Source organism: Photinus pyralis, unplaced genomic scaffold, assembly GCF_008802855.1.
Source record: "Photinus pyralis isolate 1611_PpyrPB1 unplaced genomic scaffold, Ppyr1.3 Ppyr1.4_LG6, whole genome shotgun sequence".
NCBI lineage: Eukaryota > Metazoa > Arthropoda > Insecta > Coleoptera > Lampyridae > Photinus > Photinus pyralis.
This window is the reverse complement of record NW_022170663.1, coordinates 18,950,212-18,959,095: the sequence shown is the minus strand read 5'-3', so window position 1 is coordinate 18,959,095 and position 8,884 is coordinate 18,950,212. Positions and strand designations below refer to the sequence as shown.

Here is an 8,884-nt window from a genome sequence, read left to right as displayed (position 1 = left end):
GAGATGCTTAAATGAAATTTTGTATATACGCACCTCGAATAAAAGGGAAACTAATACCAAATTAAAAAATTTGTTTTACAAGCTATGCTGATCTGTGGAGACAGAATCAACCCCTTAAGTAGGTGTGTTGTAAAATTAATGGATGCATGAAGATCTCGATGATTGTTGGGTATTCAGTTGTATCAAATTTTTGTGCTTATAAATTCTAAACACTAAGATGATTCTTATAAAAGCAAGTTGAAATGACATTTCAAAAAATAGGTTGTGCATGCGCAGTAATAATTTCCTTATTTGTGGGCGGATTGTATTGGTTGAAAACGAATTTGGCTAGAGCATACAATAAACCGAGTTTATGATTTTGGACTTTCTGTCCGTCCGGCCGTCCGTCCGTCTGTCTGTGGACACGATAACTAACTGTTTCGAATTTTCCAATTCTGTTTTTAGCAATAGGCAGACAATGGTCAAGGGACTTATTAATTAAATTTTGGTCAATATTCGTCAAGCGGAAGTGACTTTTCTGCTCGTTGTCTGTATTGGTACAGTTTATTTTTTCGGGCAAAGAGTGTTAATGTGGGAATGCGCTTTTTGTAAATCGTGTACGATTACTTTTTTAACTCATTTAAATTAACATATCATATTGTTGGACAGAATTTTTTGTTTATTAATTTAACATGTCAATCAAGTGCGTGAAAGTAAACAGGCCGTATTTTGTTCTGTCATTGAGATATTTTCAAAAAGTAATTTCGTTCGAATTTTTTCAAAATGTGATAATTTTAAGTATGTAATTACTAATTTCTCTGGAAATGACGGATGATCGCAATTATCCATTTTATAGGACTTGTCTAAATGTTTATTGAGCGAAATTTCGGGTTGTGATTTTTAAAAGTGACAGCGTGATAGTACGGATTATTGACTACTAGTTAATAATAACATTATTTACCAGTTTGAACAATTGCCAAGAAAGCCTACTTTACCAGTGGAGAAAATTTTTTCCATGAATTGATCGGTACATCCCGGAAGGTCATGTAATGGACTATTTATGCGTACAAAGGGAAATCGTTATGACAAATATTCCTATAAATAAAAACTTAGCATTGCGCAGTCGGCACATGCGCACACCTAATGTTTAAAATATGCGATGTGTAAATGTGTTTACCTTTACTAGAAGAATCTTTGGTTAAAATTTCAAAAAAAAAACTATAAATAAGAAAGGTAACATTGCGCAGTTTGCGGATGCGCACATCTAATTTTTACAATACGCGATATGCTTGTCTTTATTAGGCGAATCTTTGCTTAAAATTTCAAAACTAGTTGACGTTGACAGTGCCAAATGTTTCAGTAAAGAGAGTGTTTGTACTGAGTACAGTTGTAAATTTTCAAAAGTATTAGTAGTAGGTGTGTGTGTGATTTTTTATTTATGTCTACATTTTATTTATGAGATACAATGAACAATAGAACACAGCAAATTATGTCTCTTGTGAGCAATATGGGTCCAGGAAGTGTTGGTAAGCAATTTGATGATATTAGGCACCTATACGTACATTAACAAAAGACCGTGTGAAAATCTCAACAATGAAAAGGTTTTTCGCCCTAAGAAGCATTTTCCATGCATTGGTCAGTACTTGTTGTTTTTCTTTACTAGAGGCAGGGTGCTATGGTTAAAAATTTTAAAGAAATATCTCCATGAATAAACTAAACAAATATAGAAAACGAGCTCCTGAGTATGGCTATAGCATGTGCAAAACCAAATTTTAAACCTGATGCTAGTTTTGCTTTTATTTCAAGTATTTAAAGTGAAATTTCATTTAATTGCTTCCATAAATAAGAAAGTTGGCACTGCGCATGCGCAAAACCAAATTTTGAAACTGGCGTTAAATTTGCTTTTATTCCAAGTGGCTATGCATCAAATTTCATTTAAATCCCTCCATAAATGAGAAAGTTGGCACTGCGCATGCGCAAAACGAAATTTTGAAACTGGCGTAAAATTTGGTTTTATTCCAAGTGGCTATGTATCAAATTTGATTTAAATCCCTCCATAAATAAGAAAGTTGGCACTGCGCATGCGCAAAACCAAATTTTGAAACGGGCGTTAAATTTGCTTTTATTCCAAGTGGCTATGCATCAAATTTCATTTAAATCCCTCCATAAATAAGAAAGCTGGCACTGCGCATGCGCAAAACGAAATTTTGAAACTGGCGTAAAATTTGGATTTATTCCAAGTGCCTATGTATCAAATTTTATTTAAATGCCTCCATAAATAAGAAAGTTGGCACTGCGCATGCGCAAAAGCAAATTTTGAAACTGGCGTTAAATTTGCTTTTATTCCAAGTGGCTATGTATCAAATTTGATTTAAATCCCTCCATAAATAAGAAAGTTGGCACTGCGCATGCGCAAAACCACGTTTTGAAACTGGCGTTAAATTTGCTTTTATTCCATGAGGCTATGTTTCAAATGTGATTTAAATCCCCCCATAAATAAGAAAGTTGGCACTGCGCCATGCGCAAAACCAAATTTTGAACTGGCGTAAATTTGCTTTATTCCAAGTGGCTATGTATCAAATTTCATTCACTCAACTTTTGGAATTAATGAACTAATGGAGATGTCAAAAGGGCCTACTTTATTTTTTGGGCTACATGGCCAATTCACGAACTCCAATCTACAAATTTGATAACGAATCCACCTGCAAAATTTAATCGTAAGCGGTCCATTCGTTTATGAGTTATCGTGCTAACGGACGGACGGACAGACACCACAAAATTATAAATTCGCTAGGAGCTCGTTAATAAGGAAGATGGCACAGCGCAGAATGCGCATGCATACATCTAATGTCCACAATGTGAGATATGTTTGCGTTTAATAGAAAGCATTTGACTTTAAATTTCAAAAAGATATCTTGATAAATAAGACAGTGGCTGCGATAGCGCACCGAACTTCGTTGGAAAATGCTCTAAAAAAATCAGCCATGTAATGGATATAAGATTTTTCTGTAATTAGCGAGTTGCAAACTTAAGAGGAATCAGGACTCCGCATATTAAATGCCTAAACATCTCTACGTTGTCCCTATAAATTTAAAGTATGACAAAGGTATTTTACTGATGTGATGAGTGATATCGATTCAGAAAGAATGCCGCCGTGCTTCTCTAATGCCACTTTTTTTAAAAACAATCGAAAAAAACAAAATATATGGCGTTAAAGTTGCGACATTTTAGTGATTTTTAAAAATCAATTTCTTCTTAAAAAAGCAAAAAATGAAAATTTTACTATTAGAGAGGCATACATTAGCTCTTTATTTATTAGTATATACAAAAAGATCATTAAAAAGACAGTCCGTTTTTGTAATTTTATGGGGAGAACGGAGGCACTGTTTTGCAAATATTTAAGTCTGTATCTTAGCGTCACATTACGGCAAATTACCGAACTTTTATATAGACAGAGAAACTTGTGAGACAAATGCATTTATGGGAGGTGCTAAAAATGCAAGGAAATTTTCTTATCTTTTAACTGTGATTATGTGTCGGAAACCTTTCGCTCGCTTCATTTGCGTCCAAGGCAATTATTACATGGGACACAAATGTGAGACAATTCCGTGCAATGATAAAATTGTTGTACCTCAAAACAAAGTAGCATTGAAATTATTCGAAATTGATTGTTGTTAGCACAATTTTGAACCCTCAAATTAACAAGTTTTTATTAAAAGTAAACAGTATATTTTTGTTCTTCAGAATTAATGTGCGTAATTTGCACATAGGTATAGGTATGTAATTAAGGTTGGTCTTTCCGTCAGAATGTTTGCAATTTTTTTGCTACATTTCGTACAACATTCAAATTTATTTATAGATAGTATGTCTCAGACCTAGGAGTAATAAACCACCCGGCCTACGAAAGAGTATAATTATTTTTACATAGAAGTAGCGCCGTAGCGGATAACAAATATTTTCCACCAAACATATAGGTATTTGAAGTGAGAAATTAAAAATGTGCAGCAGCAATGTATGGGGATGGTACCTACTTCGGCAATACATGCTGGGGATGTGAGCAGTCATAGGCGTGCGCTGGTATATTTTCGTTATTTCTTAATTCTTTATATAATTACTGCGATTGACGATATATTGTATACTAGTCTAGTCAATCTATTCTGTCCCCCTAGAAACCTTCATATAAAATTTCTGTCAATCAAAAAATAACTGAGTAGAAGTAGATATTCTGCTGATTAACATACCAAAAAATGGATCTCCGAAAATGACCGCTAATATTGTAAATTTATTAAAAACGATTGAAAATTCACAACACAATGCTTCGAACACTGATAGTTGCACTTTAGCTCGAGGTAAAAATACCATTTTGTAGAGAAATTAATTGTCTTTAAATTTGATGTGGGAATTTATGTCATACAATCCCTTTTTTTATGTTAAAAATTCTGGAAACTTTCCAACCCCGATTACACCAAAGCGTCAGGGTCGACCCAGTCTAACCGTGAAAAAATTACTGACAAGCTGAAATTTGGTAAATAAGTTGATTTTGGAGTCCTTAAAATACCACCAAACCCCATAAGTGATCCGCCGTGTCTGTCACCTCCAAACTACCTTTGAAAGGGATTTTTTTAAGTTTTTTGTCAATATCTTGAAAACAACGCTATTTGCAAAAGAATGTGAAGATAGACAAATGAAAGCGTAGGTTTGGTGCTGTACCAGTGGCGAAGTTGTAATGTTAATTTTATTTTAAAAAATAAATCTAATTTTTTATTTTTTTTTGTTAAATCTAGAGAAATTTCTCAAAAATATTTAGGTAAGAACATTCATTTCGTGCCTATTCTAATGAAATAAAAAATCATAACAGTGGCAGTACTAATTTTTTATGTCATCCCTTTTTTAATGCATTAAAACGATAATATATTGTAATATATTGTAGTCAGTAGGTATCTATGCAGTGCAGTAGGGTAACTTATTATGAGGTAGTGTAACTAAAATACGATCCGTTTAGGCAAATGAATACTTAACATAGCATAAGTTTTTAATTATTTCTATACCTATATTAATTCGTCAGACTCTATAACTGTCTACAATTCTACAAGCTAGGGTACACTTTAGACCAATTTTTCGCCACGAGCAAGCTTTTTTGCAACCGCCTGACGAACAGTTGCAAAAAATTTGCTTTAGAACCCTTTCGAGGTCCATGTATGTCTTGATCCACTCCTGCATTGGTAAGTTATTATTCAGCCATGTTTGAAACTAAAAAGGAAAATCATCCGGGTCAGTATTACTTTCCAGCTTTGAGGCCTTTGTAAAGAAGGTATAATGAAACTACAGAGGAATTGAAGCGATAGAGTCAAATAAGAATAAACTTGTAACAAATATAGCAAACGAGCTCCGGGATCACTGAACATCTTTTCCTTGGGTGATGATAAACGAAATACTGAAAACAGAATTGGAAAATTCGAAACCGTTCGGGAGTTATCTTGTCCACATACGGACGGACGGACGGACAAAAAGACCAAAATTCTGAACTCGCTAGGAGCTTCTTAATAATATAATTAATCTTTTCAAAGAAAATACTTGTTAAAAAGTCCTAAAAACGCATGGTTATTGGTACTGAGCTGCCTTCAGAGCTGGTGGAAGCTATGCTAAAATAAAATCCTTATTTAAATTTTGCTGTACTACATATTGCTGGTAGAGAACGTCAAGGTCCTTAATCTGTCATTTGTTATATTTCTTCCTTGTCTACAGTAGGTATAGACAAAATAATATTTCCTATTTGTTGAAAAGCCCAGATGTGGTATCGCATTCAGAAATGACGTGCATGGCAAAAATAACATTTTTAGAGGTCCTAATTTATGTTGACATTTTTAAATATCCATGACTTTATTTGGTTTTCAATTTCCTGGCCGCAACATATATAAATTTTGTTTGGCATAGTGACTTAATGAACTAAATATTTTTGAAAAATTTGTCTTTATTTCAATCGGAAATTAAAACATTAGTCTTTTTAAAAATAACCAAAATTAATATCATAACTCCGCCACTGGTACAGGAAAATATACAGGGTCATTCTTGACGAGCGTCAGTTAGAAAGATATGGAAAACCTTTGAAAATGAAGATAAACTAATAAGTTCTTTAAGGGTTTTGGCACATGATGAATTGAACTAAAATATTTTTAAGATGGCGCCACTTCCGGAAATACCGGAAGTAGCCATCAACTTTGATATTTTAAATAGGGACCCTCTATTTTTTCTACATTTTCGGATTCTACGTCGAATTTGGAGTACAACGATACCCCATAGTTAACCCTTTGCTCCAAGGGCTTCGCCGATATTCAACTTTTTATGTAAAAAATTGAATTTGCAGGGGTAACTTTAAAAATTTATTATTCGAAAACGGTGAGAGATATTGCAACACCGTTTGCACTGATTTTTTAAAGAAAGATCGAATTTTCTTCTGGTATGCGTAACAGTCTAAGAAAGTGAGACTACGTCACTTTTTCAAAGCTCTCAACTTTTAAACTTTTAAATACCCATAACTCCATTTTTTCAAATGACACCCCCCATTTTGTTCTTCACCCTTGTTTTCCTTTTTCCCAGACCTTTAATTTGATACAAAATGTCAAAAGCTCCTTCAAACGGTTTCCGAGATATTCCATGTTTTAGTTACTTCTTGTGGCAAATTGATAAAAAAAATTAAGTCGCTTGTTGTTATTCTTTTGTTTTTATTATGATAATGTTTTCCATATCTTTCTAACTGACGCTCGTCAAGAATGACCCTGTATAGGTATAGGTTTTATAGGAAAATATATATATGCTTAAATTTTTCTATCTTCATATTTTTCCCTAAATAGCTTTGATTTCAAGATACGTATTCCCAAAAAACAACAATAGGCATTTTCAACCCGTTGAGGGTTTTTTTAAGGGTTAGGTGGGGGTAGGGTTTGGTGGTATCTTATGGAACTCAAAACATGCGTTTACCCTGATCGAGTTTCAAAGGTGATCTTTCGTACCCGCTTACGCTTTCCAATAAATCAATTCATGACGAGAATTTTATTGCAGTTCTACAGCAGAGCCTCGGAGGGAATCAAACTACTAACTCGATATCTAGTAATAACCCAGGCGTTAGTGGTGCGGGAACCACAAATTGTTCTTTTACAATAAATGTTAATGTTCCAAATAAATAATTATGGTCAAATTTATGTTGGAGTTTTTAATGAATTGTTTGAAGATGTCAAATTTAGTGTATAAATAACAGTCCGGTAAGTGTTGCTTAGCGACACTTACGGACGTAAATTGATAGTAATCGAACATCTACGGGTCAGTATGAAATAAAAAATAATAAATCGAGTAAGTACCTACATATGTGATATGTGTAAATAAATTCCTTATTCAATTGTCTATTCATGTTACATTGAAATGAAATGACTGAACTGAACGGAGTAGGTACTATACGCGTGTAGGGTAGGGATAGCACGTTATACTTTATCATTTTTAAGCTCCACCTTTACTGGCAGTTTCGAATACTTCGTCTCCTACCGCTGCGTCCCTTAGAAAGTACTGGAGCAGCTCCCGATTACTCTTAAGCTTTATAAAAAAGTTGACAGCGGTGGGATTCGAACCCACGCCCTTTCGGACTGGTGCCTAAAACCAGCGCCTTAGACCGCTCGGCCACGCTGCCTGTGCTTTTTCGCTTGCTATATTTTAGTGTAATGTTAGATATTAATATAAATGTATGTAACCTAAATAATTGAGTAAAAGCGGTAAAAGTTATAATATTATGTAGTTGAGTTATCACAAATCTTCAAATACATACTACCATAAGCTCTAATTATAAATAAGCTGTTGTTGCACAAGGCAGGTAGGACATTTCCAGTGTTCTAAATTGATATTAGTATAGTAACAGAAAGGATTGCTTTCACTTTGCTTTGTATTATTAGTGTACATTCGGCATTTAATCAATTGCGAATTTTCAATTTAGTCGCTATAATTTACTGTTTTGTGATATGGATTCCAATTCCTGCATTTCAAATATTAAAGATATAGAAAAATTGCACTAATTTTTAGCGTATTTTCCTCATAGTGAAAAATCGCTATTAACTGCACATTGTCGCCCGTCCGTCCGTCCGTCACACGTACTCCTTCTACACCACTGAACCGATTTGGACGATATAGGGCTCATTTGAAAGAGCTTGGTCCAAGTGTGAAATGAAAAAAATGTGAAAAATTTGGTTTAACGCATGTGCAAGGTTAACTTTCTTATTTATGAAAGCAAAAATTGAATATCAATTGAAATTTAGAAAATTTTGATGCGTTAAAGCAGCAATCGTGATCTGCAGTTAGACCATCGGTAATAATCAAACTGATTTATGTAAATGAATTGAAGATGTCCACACTCCACGCACATGTATATAATCTAATCTAAGGATATAAAAATTTCATAGATAGAGTTGATAAAGGATAAGGGCTTCGAGTAAATACCTCTGCTGTTTTAAGAGATATCAGAATGACATTTTATAGGTAACAATTATAGCAAATTGTGTGTTTTGTGATCGTATTTAAGAAATTTGACTTTCCATTAAGATTTCTATCAGAAAAGTTATAATGGAACACCCTGTATTTTATTTCATTTTTTAATAGAACATATGTTACGATTACAAAAAAAAATGGGATTCGATATCGTTTATTCCAAAATCCGAGATATTGCCCAACAAAGAGTGGTAGTTTTGAGGTCTAGTAGTCTTTATATTTTTTACAATAAACTTATACCTTTACAACTGAGTACCGAACATCAATCATCAATAATATTTCGATTCTTTCACTATCACTTAAATCAGTTAAATCCGCTGTTGCCTTCAAGTTAAAAACAATATCTATTTTCATTGTTTAAATACTCTATTTATCTTGA

The 8,884-nt window shown here is 33.6% G+C and overlaps 1 non-coding gene across 1 annotated transcript; it reads right to left on the bottom strand.

Annotated features, from left to right (window-relative positions):
• Positions 1 to 7,577: 7,577 nt before the first annotated feature.
• Trnal-uag lies at positions 7,578 to 7,657 on the bottom strand. Its single transcript has one exon. It is a non-coding gene; the product is annotated as a tRNA-Leu (tRNA).
• Between the last annotated feature and the right edge of the window lie 1,227 nt (positions 7,658 to 8,884).